A 21,139-nucleotide genomic window follows, 5' to 3' on the forward strand; every position below is an offset into this window, starting at 1 on the left:
TAGTTAAGAATACTTGTTCTTTCAAAGGAGCAGAGATTTATTCCTAGTACCCACATGGTGGCTCACTTGATTTGTAACTCCAACCATAAAGGGTTCATCACCCTCTTCTGAACTCCATGAGCACTACGTATGTACACGGTACACATAGATATACACAGACAAAACACCTATACACATAAAATAATATTTTAAAAAGAGTTTTTATTAAAAGAGAATAAGGTCTTGACATTGGTCCATGGCAGAGGAAAGTGACTAAGTCATAATAGTATAAGCAAATTGCAAATGGGTATAGTTATTTAATGAAAATATGAAGTTATTTATATCTTCAGTTTTGAATTTAATAAATGGTGAAATTCTCAGGAAGTATGTATATAATTTTACTGGAAGTTTTCTCCAGTAAATGCCTCTTACTCAGCAGATCCCAACAGGGGCAGTCAGATGTTGCTGCTGTTGGTGATGTATGAGCTCTCTGAGAGTGGACTCAGTGATGGGCGAAATATTCACGTTACTTTATCCATTCAACAAGATTAAGTGTAAACTTACCACAGGGGGCTTCCTGTTGTCTTTGTGCCAGCATGAGTGCTCATTTGGGAGGAACTGACATGTTTGATCTTTCACCAAGCCTTACTTTAGATGAGACAGGTAGAATTAATAAAGGATGCTCACAAAGATACAAAGCAGATTTTCTAAAAAGTGTAGACTATTCTGAGAAAAGAACAGTGCAGTGTCTTGATGGTGTGTTTATTAGAAACAAGTTTGACTCAGGAAAACAGTTTTACAGATTTTTGACAAATATTTAACACATTTATTTTTAAATGTTCAGAAGAATAAATTATTTTCAGTTCCTTATAACAACGTCTCAAGATAAGGAAGGGCAATCTCTTCTTTTTGTATTCACTTCATTTTAGAATACCACCAGTGACAAGAGTGACAATATCTCAGTAACACTGGGGTTTCATAGTTACACACTTGGCCTCTCAAATGTTTCATACAAAACATTACAGTTATAGACAAGACGACCTCAAGTGCATTAATGGGCTGTCATCAGGAGATTGGAGGGAATCATTCTTAATTGCTTTCATAGAGCACTCACGTGGGACTATGAATCCTCTTTCAAGTGACCCAAGTTTTATCTTTAATGCCACTTAAGAAAATCTCTCTGTGGCTTGAGAGATGGCTCAGTGGTTAAGAGCACTGTTCTTCCAGAGGTCCTGAGTTCAATTCCCAGCAATCACATGGTGGCTCACAACCACCTGTAATGAGATCTGATGCCCTCTTCTGGCCTGCAAGGACACATGCATACAGAACACTGTATGTATAACTAAAAAAACAAAAAAAAAAAAAAAAAAAAAAAAAAACTCTCTTCTTGTCATTTCTCTTAGTTCATTTTGCACCTTGGTGGGTTATCCAATCCCAAGCCATGAGCTCTAAACACATATACATAAAAGCAAAACTATGTATATGTACTGAGCAAGCTGTATTTACACACACACACACCCCAATAATGACTGAAAAAGATCATGATACTGAGAGCGAGAGGGGCCTGGAAGGAGATGGAGGGAAAGAGAAAGTGAAAATGGTGTAAATACAATAGTGGTGCATGGTTAAAAAATAAATAATATTTATTATTAAAAAAATAAATAAATTAAAGGAAAATAAATAAATTAAAGGAAAATAAGGGACCTTTTGATTTGATTTTGCCATTTTCTTTTTTGCCTTACATTTATGTGAGTTGTGGATGTCCTTGTCAGTTTTGGTCATTTGAGAGCAGTTTGGTTTGTTCATAAAATGAAGATATTCATTTTTCCTGTGACTAATATTTCTGCTGGTAGTTTCAGTAATGTATATGAACTGTTTATTGTTCTGGCATGTGGATTTTAGTTTCGTGGTCTGTTATTTAATAGTATGACATTTTCAAAGACAGAACAGAATGTGTAATTTGAAGGGAGTAATTTTAGGGGACTTTAAAGGGAAATGGTGACAAAATAGTCACAAGTATGAGCCAGACTCCATGCTGTGTCTCAACCTCTTCGATCACTGTTAAAGGCAGATGAATGCTGGTGCCTGTTATCTAAGGCTTAAGGAGAAATCTCAATATATTTTACCCTTTGATCTGTCAGTTTGATTAAATGATATATCCTCAATATCTTGTTAGATAAATGTGTTTCTAAATGCAGGGAATTGTATACATATTTCATATTCTAGGCCATAGTATCATTGACTTGGCATCAGCAATGCAATGATTTAACATGGAAGGAAGGAGTCCCGTATATCCCAAGATTAGAAGAAGCTCTGATGGTTAATCTTCTTTATCAAGTTAAATGGAGCTTGATTCAATGGAAAGAGGTACCTCTGTAGGATCTGTCAGGATATTTCCTGGCAGGAATATCAGAGAAAAGAGTCCCTATGATGGTATATTCAGTGTGTTCTGACGATGATTCAGGGAAAAGCTGTGGCTTTTCAACTGTCCACTTTCTTACATTGCTGCTGGTTGTCTTTCCCATGTTGTTGCATCTGCTGGTACCTCATTTGCTGGCTGAGAACCTGAAATTTGGCCAGTGTTTACTGATAATTTTTCATTCCATTTAATTTCACAATATGTTAAGATACACACATGAATGTTGGATGTTGGATTGGACAGGATTAGTTTGGCAGTTGGCAGGTAAAAGTGATTGAAAAAGTTAGAATGAGGCAGTTTCAGGAAACAATCCAAGTGGTGAAGATAAGACTTTGCCATTGGCAATGGGATGCACTTGAGAAGATTTGCTGTCAGGATCATTACAGAGAGGAAGAGAGACAATAAATATCATTTTTGTGTGAGCAGGTGCAAAAGTCATCAATAAAATTCCTAAGTTGGAGACATGAATGAACATGGACATTTGAGAGGAAAACAAAGAAAATCTCCAGAGAGGTAGATTACTGAGAGCACCACATAGAGAAAGTCAGAGCAGTGTCATAACCAAACCTAAAAGGTTGAAGAAGGATGATAGGTTATAAATGCCATAAGACAAGGATAAATGAGATTTGCCATTTCTTTTTCAGAGGCAATTAGATACCTGGTTTTGTTTTAAGAATTAAACTCTGTGGGTTGTACTGACCAGGAAACAAACTCTTAGTTAAGGCAGAGATCTAACTCAAGCATTAATCCTAGTATTTACTAGGAATCAACCAGGTTATCATATAAACATTTCTCAAAACAACATGTACATTAGATTACTGTCAGACAATATGCTAAATATTTATCAGAAAATCCAAAGCTCTCTTTCTCTGTTGTAAAGGAGAACTGGATTCTTTGCTTCTGTTCTTTCAACAGATAGCATCATTTGAATCTGTGTATTCATTTTCTGCTTTTTGTCTGAAAACCTTTAGAGGAAACTCCCTTTGTCCTCAGGATCATAAAGTCTTTGGTGATGTCAGGAAATAGCACTGATCCAGAATCAGTTACAGTCTCCTGCTGAATTCTAACAATGACTACAAACCAAACCCTCTTAAGAAATGTTAACGTTCTGTAGTGATGGATGATGGATGGTCTTCACAATCCTTGGACTCACTGGACCCAGGGCTCCTGGGGGTATATTATCTACTTAGGGATGTTCCACTGCCTTCCTCCTGGCACTTTTTAGTTCTTTATGAAGAATCTGTAACTTATGAACAGGTGAATGAGAGGTACATGTAATCATCTGTAACTAGATACTAGGGTGGAACTCCTAACCATCACCCCAAAGGAAGAACTGAGCCCTTACTCTGAGGCATGGCTGGAGTCTTAGTCTGAAAGTTAACTCTCTGCATTGGTTCCATTTGATAACTTTCCCTTAAAGTCCTCCAAGGTGTTCTTGTGACTGCACTGCTGAAAGAAAATGTCTGTTCTTTTGGACGAATTGTCATGCCATCATAATGATGGACAGGAAGAAAGATGGAAATATGGTGAAAAAGGTTAGAAAGCATTAGTTAAACTGGAACAATAATTGGAGACTTGTTAATCATTAACATTCAAAGTTGTAATATCTAAGTATCACTCCTCAGTTAAAGGAACTGGATTCTTAGAAATGACTCATTTCCAGTCTAGAGTTGAAAAGAACAAAGTGAGCCTGGAACAGAAAAGTGAGTCATTCCGTGTCTCAAGAGGAAAGGAATCAAGTGAGCCTGGATCAGGCTGCTATTCCAGAAAATCAGGTACCTTCCAGAGCTACAGAGTCATGCTGAGGGCTGGTTCATCCATACAGATGATGTCTGCAAAGAAGTAAAGAATGCCACCCTTGTTATGTTGAGGTGCAGTTGTAAAAGAAAGGACAACAGAGTTGTTTAGTGAGCAATGGTTTCTACTTGTGGTATGAGTCTATATGACAGGTGAGGAAGAAATGACAGATGAAGAATATAATTCCCTGTAATGCCTGAGCTTACCCAAACTGTATCAGTGGCTGACTTTGCAAAAAGCAAAACAACTCTCCTGGGTAGCCTTCATCATCAACTTGGCACAGCCAAGAGTCATCTGAAAGAAGAAAGTGCTATTGAATAATTGCCTAGATCATGTTGGTCTGTGGGCATGTCAGTGAGGGATTATCTTGATGATTAATTGATGTACATACAGGTAACAAACATCCATATCCATAAATTTTAAAAAATCTTTAAATAAGTGAACTTGAAGTCTTGAGTCAAGCAAATTGTATAAAAATAAATTTTGTCATGGGTGTATCTGAATGTGCCTAGATATTCAAGATATTATGGAGTGGACTGATATTCAGTTTAGGAAGATAGTTTTTCAAAGTTTTCCTTTTAAAATTTTTGGTTTTATTATTATTTTCTTATAACAGCATTGTTTATATAACATAAAACTCACATTGGTACATCAGGTTTAGATATTCCCTGGCTTACCCAACCCATCTGTTTCTCCAATTGGAATTACAAGGTGACAGTCTAGGTACATTTTCATTATTCAGGAGTGCCTTTTGACCCTTTCACAGATAATATTTCCATACTCCCCGCCCCTGAACTGCACTATTCTTCAGACTGTAGTGGTTATGAGCCCCTTACTTTTGTTTATACTTTTATCCCTAGATACTGATAACATTCCAATGTTTCAATAATAGAAGAATCAAAGAGAACCTTGTTAAAAAAAATCCATCAACAGCAGAAGTCACTAACCAAATCTAGGTACATTCTCCTAATGAAAATCCACCCAGTATCAGAATGAGGAAGCACAGCCACCTCAAAAGTAGGCATTGTATGATCATGTTCAATTCTTTCTCGGGCCCTTTCTGTTTGAGCTAAAATAGTTATACAACTGATAAAATGATACAATGATAAAATGATACAGTGAATAAAATTAATCTCAAGGGGGAATATACATGGGAGGGTTTGAAGGGAGGAGAGAGAAGGGGGTAAGGATGTAATTTTTTTATAAATATTTTTATTTTATAATTAATTTAATTTTACATATCAGCCACGAATTCCCTGTCCTCCCTCCTCCCACCCCCTAGCCTTTCCCCTCCCAATCTACCTCCCATTGCCACCTCCTCCAAGGCAAGGATGTAATTTTAATCTCAAACATATTTTTAAAATCTAAAACAATTTTCTGTGGGAAAAGCAGGGTAGATGTGGTTGTATTTTGTTAATGGAATTCTATTCATCAATACTCAATTCTGTCCAGCCAGCCAAAGCTCTTAAAGGTCACATTCTCTAGAGTAATCATATATTTGAAGAAGGGACCCAGGTTAACTGTCAATTGAGTATATAAGTCTTTCTTTATGTCTGTTGAACAAAAGTTCTTATTTTCTAGCATGATTTGAACTGTGGTCCTTAATATCTGTACAGTATATGAAACTACCTTCTTTCTTGAGTTTTGTGAATGTGTGTAGTGCTGAGGATGGAACCGTGGACCCCAGGAATTGTAGGCAAGAACTTTACCACTGAGTTGCCATACCAGTCCTACTCATTTCTTTTGCTTCTGAATTTTGTTACCACTTCAGCATTAATATTTATTTTTGTTCATGTCTTTTGACAATAATGCAAAAATAATTTAACTTTGAGCCTCTTTCAATTTCTCATATATTTGATTTGTGTTTTGTTTCTTTTCACTTGGCTGACTTTGTCTGATTCCAAAAATTCTTCTTGGACAGGAGGTCATGAACTCTTTCTGACTTCCCTATCCCTTAGTAATCATAATCCTTCTCACGGGGAACATTGGTTTTATATTTGCACTGCCTTGAAAACTGATAACTCTATAATTCACAGTTGATAAACAGTGCTGATTCCCTCAGAATTGCCTGGCTTTCCTCCGTCTTCTCTGGTTGGCTTGCTCTACCCATCAACAAAATAGTAATTTCAACCATTATAAACATTATTCTAAATTCCAGCTCTCCTTATTCTGCTCTGAGTCTTAGCCAGAGATGATTCTTGATACTTAATGATGAAAATGGGAAACTATTAGATAGGCGCTCCATCACCTTTTTTTTTATTGTACGTTGTACAGTATTTGGCACCTGTCTTTCCCCCTCATGTCTCCCCTTCCATTTATGCTCTGTGCAAACTAGTACTTTGGGGGACTGCTCTCTTCATGTTTTCTTAATTAATTTACTATAGTCTTTCTTCCATGTGTTCATCTTTCCTCTCTGCTTAGTCTTCCTATAGAGATTGTAATATGTTTCAGTCTCTCCTAGTTGAGAAATAGAATAAAACAAAAATAACTTCCAGAATGTTACTAGACCATGCTGTCTGTCCTCATCTCATAGTAGGCAAGATTTGTACAAGGGCTAGCCGTATATCCTGGCTTATTGTCTTCCCTTTTTATGCATTCTTCAGAGCCAATTTACATGGCAAGACCCACTCTAAATGTGGAAAATTCCATTCCATGACTGAGATGTGAGTGAAATAAAAAGGCGAAAACAAGTGGAGAGCACTCATTGATAGCTCCTTCCTGACAGTGGATATGATGTGACCAACTATGCCATGCTCCTGCTACCATGACTTTCACACCATGATAGACTGTACTTTCAATCTATGAGCCAAAATAAGCCATTCCTCTAAAAAGCCATGTGTTTCATACTTTGTCAGAGAATTAGAAAACTAATAAAAACACCACTGAACATCTCCTATAGGTATTCCAGTCTTGAGCTCAGAGGGTTGTGGTAATGATATTTCTGACATACAGCATGTTACTCCTGGAACTATTTGGAAACTTTTCTGTTTCAATGTTCTGAGAGTATACCATTTCTTTCTCCAGTAGCTTAAGTGCATGAAAACATTTCTTTGTACACTTTCCCAACTTCCTTTCTTTATTATCTCACCAGATTAATTAGTTCAAAATAACTTGCCTTAGATTCAACACTTAATTACAGTGAATGTAAAATGCCTACAAAAGTGGAATGGAAATTTTTCTCTCAAAACAGAAATACCTAAGTTTCTATTTACTTCATGGAGAAGCTGGCTGAGAGGATTCCTTCCATTTTAGTTCACTCAAACATGTGTAATCTCACTCAGAATGGCACATTATAGACAGAAAATAACAGTCAGGAAAGACTGTATTCTTAGCATTTATGAATATTGCAAATATTTTCTTAATTGACTCCTTCCATTAGCCAACCAATACTGTCAGCAGCTGCATCAACTTAACTTTGTCCAGTTTAGTACATTTACATGGACGTCTTGGGAGGTTACTGAAAGTCAAACCTGTTCCTTTGTTTTAAAGAATAGCTAAGATGTAAAAGCAAAATATGTAAAGCAGTCAGAAAACTGAAGCATATAAAGTACTTGCGCTGATAAGCCTCCAAAATACATATGGATAGAGAGAAACAAAGGAAAGAAAAAAACCCTACAAAACAAAACTTTATTACACAACTCAACTTGAATGTGAACTTACTGAGATGTAATGAAAACAAAATGGCGGCATCAGATGACTTGAAATATCTATTTGGGCCTCAGCCATCATTAAAATCATGGATCTTCCCATTCACTCAATAGCCTGTGTCTCAGTTTCTCTAATTAAACTAGGATGTTAATCAAATACCTGCTGTAACTCATGCCTGGCTAAGATGTCCTATAACCACAGTACCATGAACTTATAGCCTGTCATTTTTCTTAAGAGTTTACAATCTTTTCAATTACATAGTCAGATTTACCTCCCCAGTGGTTTTCACAGCTTCCCTGTGTGATCCACCTTGTCCCTGGGTGCTCTGGGGGGAAGTTTAGGGCCAGAGAGTCCTTCTGTAAGCCCCGATGCAGCTGTTAGCAGCAGCCCAGGGACAAATAACAATGACAAAGCAAAGGCCCGATGGTGTAGTGTAAGGCTTTCCTTAGCCATTTATCTTCTGGGCTGTAGCTTGTGACTATGCATGTTGGCCATTCTACTCTGGGTTCTGCTTTCTACAGTATAGTTTATATTGCATTTTTACTCCATTCTACAGTTTTGCAAATCCTCAATTGTTTAGTGACTCTGAAAGACAGTGTTTAGAATACTCAGTTTCTATACTAGACACAGAGAGATCAAGAGGCTGAAACGATCCAATCTTTCAGCTTTTGTTTGTTTGTTTTGATGGTCCTCCATGTTCATAGTTCCATATTTTACAAATTTTCAATTTGTAGATCTATTTAGTAAAAGAATTACATTTTGATGATTGGCTCTTCTCAGAAACCACATACATTAAGCTCTTGAATGTTTTTCTTGCTAAATGAATGTTTAGCATCAGTTTGTTACCTAACAAAATAGTAGTCATTTTACTCTCTTAGTCTTTGGTGGAGATGGGGTCTAAAGTATTTATTTTGTGGGCATTTTGCCTGTTGTTAAAGGACAGTTATCTAAATGTATGCGCCAGTATACTTTTAAAGAGAAATGCTTTCAAAAGCTATACATTTTTCCTAGGTCCCCTTTAATAATGAAAGTGAAGTATACAAGATACTTTTTATTTGCCCACAAAATTGCACAAAGTAAATACAGCAATAGAAGTCACACCAATAGAGTGTGAGGAGACAGAAAACTTGCACACATCTTGTAAGTGTATGAGTTCCTGAAAACTTTCAGAAAGCGATTTCATCAGAAGCTTTTGACCCTTGACTTAGCTTTTCTGCACTTTCGAATTTTCCTGGGTCACCATTGAAGATGTTTATTCAATTAAAGTAGGCACAATGACATGGGAGTGTTTGCTAATGGAGGAGAAAATCAGAAATGATCTAAGTGATCACAAGAGTAAAGCCATGGCACCATTGTTCACCAAGCCTGTGTTATTGTAGGGTAGAATGCATTTCCTTACTTGGTGAGGCGTTCACAATACCTTGGTCGGTAGATCTGGAAGCTATGAACAACACAAACCATCTCTTCGTGGTTTGTCAACAGAAGTGTGTGCTCAGGATGAGTGGATGATGAAAAGTGCTTCTTTGCCCTGGTTTTAATTCCTTTGTGCATCTATACCTTTAAATTTCCCTACAAGTAAGTATTGCTGTTGAACGTACTCTTGCACACATCTGTATTTTCCCCCCATTCCTCTTAGCTCCTTTGTTCCCTTTATAGTTTTATTTCTAATTTTTTTTGTATACACATACATGATGTTATATATTAAATCTAGGAACCACAAATGAGACAGAATGTGTGATGTTTATCTTTCTGAATATGACTTAATCCACTTAATATGATTATGTCCAGTTGAATCAGTTTTTGTACAAATGACATGATTTTATTCCTTATAGCTAAAAAAAACACCATTGATTTTTAAGAAATACATGGTGGTTTGGTAGGACAGTATTTGTTGAATAAATGTTTTCAAGTAACACCACCAGAATAGCCTATTTCTGAGATCCAAGCCGGAAATCCTTGTCTATTTCTCTTAGCTCTTCCCAATTCCCCTGTTCCTAAATGGCATCCTGCCAGCCAATCCCAATTATGAGAACATTCACAAAATCATACTTTCTCTATTACTGTAATTACCTTACAGAAAAACAGCTCATTGATTACTTCACTCTTCGGCAGAAGTTCAGAAAGAGCAGGGGAACAGTGAGATCAGACTCCAACACTACAAGGAAACAGAGTCAGCAACTTGCTAACATATTGATTTTTCTTTATATGTGTTAGTAAAAGACTGAATGCTAAATTAAATACTTTCTACAGTTAGTTTGGGATAAGGAGGACAGAAGCAACAGCCCTCTGTGACATTTACTAAAAATCTAGAAAGATACACCCCTCAGCAAGGTTGTGACTGATAGGTGCCTTTTTTCATCCAGTAGCTCCAAGTGTTGAAAGAGCTATTTGAGTAACAAAATTTTACCCTTTCACAGTGTTTAAATTTCATTAAATTATGGAAAATCATTTATAGTCCTGGCACCAAACTTGCTGATTCATGTTTTGGCTTATTTTAAACAGTGTGTGTGAGATTTTTCTTTAACCAGCCTGTCTTAGTAACATTGGAAAGAGACTTCTTTCAGGTAATTTACTTTAACATTTTATCTAGGTTTTCTCTTTTTAAACAACTTAGGTACAAAAAGCCTTCGTTTGGACTGATTCTTGTTTCTGAGGCCAAAGGAAGCCTATTTCCATGCTTCAATCCTTGAGATATTTCTAGAATACTGAGTAGACTATGTTCTTAATTGTCCATGACATCCTTCGAATTAATTTGCAACAATAGTTGAACAATTCTTTAAATGCCTTTCAGAACACTTCAGCAAAGTTATCCTTGCTATATTTAGGAAACTATTTGCACAGTTAATTGCAGAGAGAGGCTGGAGGATGGATGCTGCACTTGCAGAACAAAAACTAGATTCAGCATGTCTTCTCCTGGGCACGCACTTTAGAGTGTCAGTGCACTGATACAGAGATCACTTTGAATGAAATATCATTTATTCATCATTGCAGTAGCATCAAGTGCAGCCCAAAGTCCTTGGAAGCCCGTCAGTGCAATGTCTCCAGAGGACACTTACTGTCATGCCTCCCACTTCAGCTGTCTCTTTCCTCCACAGTGTGGCTTTAATCTTTAGATTCAGAGTTCTCTAGATGAGCATAACTCTTTATTGGCCTTAACTAAAACAACTTACCTGTTCAGAAATCTGTCCACCTGGGCCCTAACTTGCTGTTTGAGTGTGGCAGCATCTTTTAGCTGAAACACTTGGATGGAAACTTAGGCATTCTGACAGTAGACGGATCAGCGAACCCATGTGATGAATCCAGTCAGGAACCATCAATGAATTATATCTTCTTTATCTAAGCACATCTTTTGTTTTGCTTGGATAATTTAAATTATTATAATACAAAAGATTTTTTTACTAATTATTCTAATTATTTACTAATTATCTTAATGAAGAAAGCAATTAAGTTCTCATTAGATTTAGCTGTATTGCTTGCTTGTGAAAGGGTAGACCTGAAGACTCAGTGTCCAAAAGAGCAATAAAGACTAAAGAGTAAATAAATGACTCAGAAGCTTCCTTACAGCTCTTCTGTGAAACTCAAACATTTATAAGTTTCTGTAATATAATTCTGTTCCTTAATTGTAATGGCATCTTGATCAGTTCTACTCATTATTTATTGATTTGTTTTCTCCTTTGATAGAATGTTAGCTAATCAATTTGAAACATTCTTAAGTTATGGGTTTAACAACGCCTATAGCATATATTTCTTTCTTTGCTCCCCTTTATATGGGATCTTATGCATTTAAATGTTATGCTATTAGATATCTACTTGATTCTTTTTGGCAATAGCTTTACTATATTTATGACATGAGTCTGATCTTATTGAAAGAAGTCATTGGATATTTTCATCATTCATACAAAAATGTGACAGTGAGGTCCCTGAGAATCTTTCCTAAGTGGAAAAGGAGAAAAAGAAACCAGGAAAAAGAGATTATATTTCAAATAAACTCAGCAACATAATATTTGACATGACATGTTTGTGATTTAGTTGTTTACTAGAGTGCAGACATAGACCACTGGATGATCAGCAGGAGGAAATGCAGGGGTCCAGGGTCCAGCTGGGAGCAAGGCTCTGAGCCTGCTTTCCTTTGTTCCTTGGAGAATTTCCAATGTTTTCAAAGCTCAAGAAAATCAAATTTGACTTGCCGAAGGCATCTATTGCTCCTCTATATTCTCCAGGAGGGAATATTTATGCTATGAATATAATACTCAAAGGTCCCAATGAAAAGATTAATCTTAATTTTGTTTCATGGACTCCTGTTGGGTCCCAGAGGTGGCCCCTCTTTACTATAACTGCGTTAGGATTAATCCTGAAGATTTCAATGCTGATGAAAAGTACCAGAAACTTGGGCCAATGAGCCATCTGAACTTGTAGAAAGAAATTTAAATATATGAAAGCACAGATCACAGTAGGTTGCTGGTGAAATAGAATCCACAAGATGGTCTTCTCTGACTCCTTTGTGTTTAGAAAACCACCCAGGAAATCTTCTCCATATGACTATGTCTTGGAAAGGCCAGTTTCACAGAATCTCAAAGAATTAAATAGAAGAGCTCTAAGAACTGAGACAACCTGGAAGGGGAAGGAGGAAGGGACAGAGAAAGCCCCCATGGAGTTTCTTTGCAACTGTCTGGTGTGAAATGTGCATCATTCCTATATAGCAGAGAAGTGAGAATGCTGATCTTGGCAGAGACTTTTAGGACAGAAATAGCGTCTTCTTTATACAAAGAGTAAATGCAAAAAAGCCAAGCAGTCTAGGGGAACACATTAGCAGCACCAAGGCTCTGGGTCTCAGAATGGACAGCCTGGGTGCAGGTGAGACATCTGCATGATACAGATGCACACACCCCTCTCCAAACAAAGCTGCCACAGCCAGTCACTCTACCCAACCACTCTTAGTCATTTTAGCAATCTCTAGTCATGTTTTCTCCTTCACAAAAGGAAGCTCCCAGCGGTAACCAGGAACTCTTGACTGAACCTGTTAGGATCTGCTGCTCTCCTGCAATGTATTATTTTATACTTTCACTTTGTCTTTGAAAAAAGCTCTTTGTTACTTTGCTATTTATACGCACCTTTTAAATTTTTTGAACAGATGACAAGAACCTGGAAGTACTCTGTCTAGAAAGAAACCATCAGTAATACAGGCAACATAGGTTTGAATGGTTCAGATCTCATAGCGTAAGATTATAGAAGAAGAAATTTCTCTAGTCAGTTCAAACAATGAGGTAAAGTTAGAAGCATCTTCAGTGCCATAATTTTACAAGCAACTAAATGCATTTCCTTCTGCTATTTACACAGTGTGCTATTTACAGTAAAATGTTTTATATGATCAGTAATTTCTTGAGTTGAAGCACCCTGAGAACATGATCCTATACAGACTCCTGTGCATGTTAGCACTCATAGTAGCATTGGACTCAATTCAGTGGAGCTCAAGTGTATTCAAACCACCATTCAGTGATGCCTTGCAGTTCATAAAGAAAGGAAATGAGTCTTAGTGCTTGAAGCCTTGTCTAACAATTGACTGCTCCTGTCTTCCCCTCCCCAGTCCATGCTGGTTATTTCCTTCTTGTATTTGTCCCATCCCATCTGCCTCTGAATTCCAATGGTCTGAGCCAACTTGACATTCTCACTGTGACAGAGACTCGACTTTAGTTTACTTTCATGTATATTACTATCTCTTTTTACACTGTGTTTAAAAATGTGTGTGTGTGTGTGTGTGTGTGTGTGTGTGTGAGTGTGTGTATGCATGAATGAAGTACATGCACACCACAGCACACTTGCAGAGGTCAGAGAACAACCTTGAATGTCAGTCATCACCTTCCATGTTATCTGAAACGGGGTCTCTTGCTTTGCTGTTGGACTGATCAGGCCAGCTGGCCTGAACACTTCCATAGAGTCTCCTGTCTCTGGCCCTCTTCTTATCACAGGAGTACTGGGATCACAGGTACGTGCTGTATCCATATCTAACTTTAAATGAGTTGTGGGGATTTGATCTTAGATCCACACATTTCAGGGGCAAATGATTTAACCACTGAGCAATCTCCTCAGTCCCAAATTATTTTCATTTCTTGCAGAGAGCACTGTGTATTTTTTTGATGGAAATTCTGTACCTTGGGTGTATCCCTTCCAGCATCGCATTCTTAGGTGCGTTTTTCTGGCACTATCCAATAGGAGATGATAGATAAGGATCCACTAGAAGGTATAGAGGTAATTATAAAGCTGCAATATGATCTGAAGCTTTTTGTAGTTCTATAATTTAGGATAAGTAGAAGAATAAATGATACCAGAAAGAAATATAGTCATCTCTAAACATGTTTATAAAATCAAATAAATTAGCATAAAAACCTGAACTATTTCCTATTAACAGATTGGCAAGATTAAAAAGATTGATGTAGCCTACTGTTTAGTGAGGCTGAGAGGAAATGAACTGGGCCTCACTGAGGGCTGTGGAAGTCAGTGGAGACTTCCTAGAGGGTAATCGCAAATAGCCACACAAACAGGTAGAAACAAACAAGAACCAACCAAATGAGAGGGGCACAGACATTAGTTCAGATCGTGCCAAGGCAAGGTTGTCAGCACCATCATTTAGTGTTTTTAAGAGACTAAAGCAAAGCTCTGTGGAACAAAGGCAAGGCTCTAGGCTGCCTGGGCTGGAGGCTCTTGGCCTGAGGAAGCTGTAGATGAGCTAATTATTTGTAGAAAATCCTTTGTAATTCAGTTGCTAATGTTGCATATTTGACTTTTCTCATTAAATTTCCCTGCACTGAAAACAGGGACAAGGAGAGTAGGGAACTGATCACTAATTAGTCAAACCCTGGACATTTGGCTAATGCGTAGACATTATTTCTAGTCTTGGGGAAGTGGCTTGTGTAATGTGACATAGATGGTAGCATGGCTTCCTGGATTGCTGTTATGTATGAAAAATTGCATTTCTGAGGTATATGCTGCAGATTGTGGGGTGGATTTTATTTGTATTGCTAAGTAGTCTGGCTATTGTCTGTATGTCTGGTCATTGTAAAAATCTTTGGAAGGGGATAATTAAAGTGTTTACTATCCCAGAAAAATGAGAGGAGAAAATATCATTATTTCAATCCGCTGTGCAAAATTCTGCAAGATGATAGCAAACACATGAGGCAGTGGGCATCGTTTTTATAGAAATGCAGGTACACTTCTGAAAGCACAGTGATGAAGGGAGAGACCTTTCTATGAGCAAAGCACAAAGATGCCACTTATGCAAACTGTCCTAGTGTGTCAAATTTCAGAACCAATCCTGGAAATCCCTAGGGTAGCTCATCACCAGAATATCACCCTTGGATAAGGTACTAGCTGCTGTGGCAGGGAACCATGCAACCCATCCCAGGACACAGACACGTCTCAGTGAAAGGGCATCTAAAATAACCTAATCCTGCTTACCTTCAGAGACAATGGAAGGAATCAATATTCCGATGCGTGGTTAGCAGAAGACAAGCATACATAAAGCAGGCTTTCTTCTCTGTGTTCCCTTTTCAGCAGTGTGATTATGGGGTCAAAGGAGCTGGGGAATCACATCTCACAGAAGAGATAATGGAGAACGTAGCTAACAGAGCAGAAGGCCGCCCTCTACACATCCAAAACACTTTTGTTCCCTTTAAGTTTTCCTTTGTTCAAAAAAAAGTACACATTCATATTTAATAACTTTCTGTAGAATGAGATTTCCAAAGACCTTTCATTTGTGTGGTTTGATTGAGAGTGTCACTGTAGTTATCTATCCCATTTCTCTCTGTTTGCAGGTGAGTTTAAGCACAGATTGATTGAAAAAATATATTCACAACACACACATAAAGATCTTCGTCACTTGTAGAAAAATTGATGTGTTTTCTCTCCAGTCTATGTCTCTACTTTTGCTTTATTATTTTATTTTGTATTAAGAATAGAAAAAGAAAGAAAAAAACTAGAATTTCTATTAGTAGATTCAAGTTATTGCTCTTTTTTTTTTTTTTTTTTTGGAGACAGGGTTTCTCTGTGTAGCTTTGCACCTTTCCTGGAACTCTCTTTGTAGACCAGGCTAGCCTTGAACTCACAGAGATCTGCCTGCCTCTGCCTCCCAAGTACTGGGATTAAAGGCGTGTGCCACCACCACCACCCGGCTTATTGCTCATTTTTTAGACACATAACATTGTCATGAAATAAAAATGCTGTCAATTTAGGTAGGATTAATCATAGAAAAGTGAATTTGTTTTAAAGCTCTAAGGTATGTTAATATGGAAATTAAAAGATGCTTCATTTAGCAGTGATAAAAAGCATGAGACGGGTGCAGGTCCATGGCAGGGGAGGTGCCGCAGTAACCCAGGCTGAAGATGGCTAATTTTGGGACCTGGTTTTTCTTGAAAGAAGGAATAAATGAATATTCTTGATCTTAGAATAGGAGAAAACCCCTTCATTTTTTTTTCATATTGAGAAAATCTAAATGACATTGAAAATGACAATTCCTATAGCATGCTAAATTCAATTCTAAGACTGAAATGAAATTCTGTATGGAGTGTGTTGTTGCTGAGCTATTTGATCTGTAATAACCTGGCTTTTACTTCCATTTATTAGAGATTACAGCTTCTATACATAATAAGTACAGTTTAAACATTCATGGGGCAGTAAGTGCTAAGTGCTGATAACAGATTAAAGCATTTGCATATCAGTAGTCAGCAGAAATCAAATGTCTTGGAATAAGGGACAAAGTCTGCAAGGAATCAGGAAATGCCAGAGACTGTCACCTGAAGCCATTGCATAGACACAGAGCCCTGTCTGGCAGCAGTGGTCTTGGGCAGGGCTAATCTCTCCCATGAACTACACGATCTTACACCTGTTACTATGGAAAAATGAAGACCATTTCTTTCTTTCTTTTTTTTTTTTTTCAGAGCTGAGAACTGAACCCAGGGCCTTGCGCTTGCTAGGCAAGGGCTCTACCACTGAGCTAAATCCCCAACCGAAGACCATTTCTATATGGGGAAAATAGAATGCATGACTTCATGGCAGTCTAGAGTTGTTCATTTAACATTTAATAATCCTCTTATCTCTGAGACAAATCCTAGTTGCATTGATCTCTTACTGTATTGAGTTAATTTGTGAACATAGTTAAATATGCTTACATATGTGCTCTAAGTTGATGTGTCACTGAATGGGTATGAAAAGGTGGTTTTCCTTTACATGCCCTGTGGACTGAGTGTTTGCATTTCTTTCAGAGTCCTGTGTTGAAGTCCTGGAGTAAGGGAGAGGTCATGGAATGGGGCTTTAGGGCTAGTGTTCATAAAAGATAAGAGACCGAATCAGGACAACAAAATTGACATGCTCAAGTGAGTGCAGAAGAATTGAATCTTCTGACCTTCTGACTCTGAGAACTAACTTTCTTTGGCTTCCATTGCCCAGTAGTACATGGCTGTGGTGATATTTAGTTTGTGCTTTAACAAATAAAGCTTGCCTGAAGATCAGAGGGCAGAGCTAGCCACTAGATAACCATAGAGGCCAGGCAGTGGTGGCACACACCTTTAATCCCAGCACTTGGGAGGAGGAAGCAGGAAGATCAGGAGTTCAAGGCCACCCTGGGCTACACAAGATTGATCCAGTATAAAAGAGAAACAGAGCCAGGCAGTGGTGGCACACACCTTTGATCCCAGCACTAGGGAGGTGGAGACAGGAAGTGATATGGCTAGAGAGAGGAATATAAGGTGGAAGGAGACAGGAGCTCAACCCCTCTTTTGAGGCTGAGGATTCATAGAGGTAAGAATTCTTTCTAGTGGCTGGCTGCTCTGCTTCTCTGATCTTTCAGCTTTCACCTTGATATCTGACTTCTGGATGTTTATTAACACGACCAATTAGAATTCACGCTAACACTGCAGCTGAAGGTAAGGTATTATATTTCAAATAATTTCAGTAGTGTAGTTTTTTTTTTTTCACTTGAAGTTTGGGTAGAACTTAAAGGGAAAAATTAGATTCATTCAGTTTGCAATGGTAATTTGAATTTGTAAATTGAAAATTATGTTCTCAATTTATTTCATGATAGTTGGTCTAATCAAGTTTTCTAACTTGAGGCAAAATTTTAAACGTATATTTTTCTGGAGAACCATCAGTTTGTTTTTCTATTTTGTAAGGACCCCTCTCCCCCTTTTAAACTCCTGCTCTTTCAGAACTCATTTGCCTTGGTTCATCTAATGAAGGTGCCAGAGGGTGGCAAGGAGGGGGTGACCTTCCTGTCTTTCTGCCTCTGGTGGCAATGCCAGTGAGAATTGCCTTCTACAGTCCTGTCCCTAGGGCAGAGATCCTCCTGGCACTTGAGGCCATCGATTCTGTGGCTTTACAGTATAGTAGCCCCTCTCTCTTGTCTGCCTTGCATCAGAATCCTTGTCTTAGCACATTCCCTTTGTCGCTGTGGAGAAAATAAATTGAGTTTTCCTCTTGGACCCTGACAAATGCAAAGCCATACTCTTCAAGTGAGGGCTCAGAGACCTGACCTAAGAGTGAGACCCAGGAAGGGACATGGAGCAGGTGCTGGTCTCTAGGCTGCTCCCCATCTTGCCGCCTTCTATTTCTCAGTTTGCAGTTTGTGCAGTTGCCCACACTACTGTATGCCTATTAGCTGTCTATAGCCAGTGCCACTGCTGTATTTTGGAAATCGAAAGGCAGAAACATCTACCTTCTCTAGGTGACTGTTCTCAGCATCAAGGAAGGATAGGAAACACAGCTTTTGGGTAAGAAGGTAGCCACTCCACACAGCATCAGATTTATGTTATTAAGGAAAAAGAGAGAGGAAACATAGGCATGCCTACCTCAAGACTGTTTTTGTGGATGTTAGACGCATGCAGAATCCCTGGTTGAGTTTTCATACTTTGATGGTGGACTCTAAGTCGTGCATTAATTAGTGTACTCACCATGTCAGAGTTTATTCCTGATAGTGTGCCTCACATACTAACTGTTGAGTGCATCTTCCCTTCCTTCCCATACATCTTTCTATCCTTATTAACCCTTCTGTTATTTGGGGTTGTTTCCTAGTTTTTTTGTTTGTTTGTTTGTTTGTTTCGTTCCAATTTTAGTATATGTGCTGCCGAAGCGAGCACTGTTTGTTTTTTTCAAGACAGGATTCCTCTGTGTAGTTCTGGCACCTGTCCTGAGTCTCACTCTGTAGACCAGGCTGGCCTCGAACTCACAGAGACCCACCTGGCTCTGCCTCTGAGTGTTGGGATTAAAGGTATGTGCCAACACTGCCTAGCTGTTTCCTAGTTTTATTTATTATTTTTAAAATCTATTTGTTTATTTTACAACCTGGCCATAGTTACTCTTCCCCCCTCTCCTTCCAGTCCTCCCCAACACCTCCCTCTGTTCTTCCCTACCCCTCCCCAATGCACCCCTCCTCTGTTTCTTTTTAGGAAAGGGAGCTCTACAAACTTCAGGGATGTTTTTTGGGTAGCTAACCTGGTGGTCCCAGAATTGCTTATTAGTCCTGGAGACTGCAGCTAGTGCCTCTCTGGTTTATTTATGGGTTGCGTTTCTTCAGCCTTTGGGTGTTTGCTGCTCTCTTTCACTTTATATCAGTTACAGATACTTAGTCTTCTAGCAATAGGAAGACTACTCAGCAGGCTTTGGTTGTTCCTTATGACTGAAAGGTGGTTGCTGCATACCCCACACACCACCATATCTGTATCTCAGGTGGGAAGAAAGACCTAACCACATAGGCATTTCTTTAGTCAGAGAGACAGGAATTTTCCCACAACTACCTTGAAGCAAATGTTTCCTTACATCTCCATCATCACCTCTAACTGCAAGACAGAACTGGAAAGCAAATATCTTGCCTAGAGGAAGATGCACCATTAACTAACCAACCAGAAATGTATTAGCAGAAGAAAAGGAAGAAGTATGCCTTGGGGAGAGAGCTAACCTAACATATCATACTTTGGAACCTCTGAAAGGAAGTAATCTCCAAGTCTTTGATCAGAGCGAGTGTGTAGAACTGACCAATGCTGCGTTAAGTCCACATTTCAGTGTCTTCTCCTGTGGTCTCAGGATGGGGAGGGGCAGTATTCTCATGTTAAACCCGAATTCTCGTTCAGGTCTACTTCCATTCTTTTCTCTGAAGTCTGTATTTGTCTCACTACACTTTCATTTTCAATTGCTCTTGAGTTTATTTTCTTCAATAAGGAGTTTGATCAAACCGTTCCCTGATCTCCAGGGTTGAGCCCTGACTTCCAGCACAGCATGGGATACAGGCCCTTACCCATCCTGCCTCGCTCCTTGCTGCTGCTGCCTCTGAATTGTGACTTTTGGAAAGCCTTCCCAGTGCCAATTCTTCCTTGCAGCTTCTGTTCCCCTCGTCTGACTGAGATCTTCAGTGCATCACTCAATAGACAATACAAAGTCCTTCTTCCAAAAACTCTTCCCCAGCTCTGCAAATGCCATGGTATCTGCTTCTTAGGCAATCATGTCACCCCACAATGACCTCACCAGAGCTCGTTTTTGTCTTCTAATAGCTACTGAAGGAATCACAGTAGCTTAGTCATCATTTTACAACAGCAGTTACCAAGGTGCTTGCACCATGGTAGGAACCCAAGTATAGAATTAAATTAACTAATCTTTGAGTATATTTGAGGGGGGGTGTGATTGTGAAAATCCACATAATATTTATGGTTCTCTATTTTGCTACCTGTCTATTTCTTTCTCTTCCACTCTCTTAATCCCCCACCCCCACCCCCACTCCCCACCACACACATACACACTACAGACTGACTCAGGCAACAGTGTTTGGGTCATTCTTCTATTTGCAAATTCCAAGTTTCTGTTTTCATGATAGTTTTGCTTTTAAAACTCATAAAGAATTTAAAATAAAACTTTTATTTTTACTCAGCATGGATGAAAGAAATATTATTCCCTCTATTTGCTGCTTTTATAAGATTTGGCTTTTTAGATATGTTCTAGAAAGTAAAAAATGCAGAAAGATGTGGGCAGTAGCGTGGTAGTGGGTGGAAACAGCAATGGGATGCCAGGAAGTTTCAGGCTTATTAAAAAAAAAAAATCCTGGAGATATGCTGGATTCCAAAAGTCAAAGTCTTCATTTGCTTTGCTGTTTAAATTTTTTGACTTGAAGATATTTCTTATTTAAAATGACAGGAGCCTTCTGCTCCAATATGTCCAAGTTAGGCAGGAAAATAAAGAAAATTTGCAAGAGTTTGCTTTAGTGTCCCTGTCATGGAGAGAAAAGTGGTTCTAACTAAGCTAATCTAGTAGCCTTGACTCTGA

The 21,139-nt window shown here is 38.4% G+C and overlaps 1 long non-coding RNA gene across 1 annotated transcript in view; it reads left to right on the forward strand.

Annotated features, from left to right (window-relative positions):
- Positions 1–5,103: 5,103 nt before the first annotated feature.
- LOC131896181 (uncharacterized) overlaps positions 5,104–21,139 on the forward strand; it is a 33,547-nt gene continuing 17,511 nt past the window's right edge. Inside the window, exon 1 of the long non-coding RNA XR_009375374.1 lies at positions 5,104–5,212. This is a non-coding gene — a long non-coding RNA (uncharacterized LOC131896181). The remainder of the gene's footprint in view (positions 5,213–21,139) is intronic.

Source organism: Peromyscus eremicus, chromosome 19, assembly GCF_949786415.1.
Source record: "Peromyscus eremicus chromosome 19, PerEre_H2_v1, whole genome shotgun sequence".
Lineage (NCBI taxonomy): Eukaryota > Metazoa > Chordata > Mammalia > Rodentia > Cricetidae > Peromyscus > Peromyscus eremicus.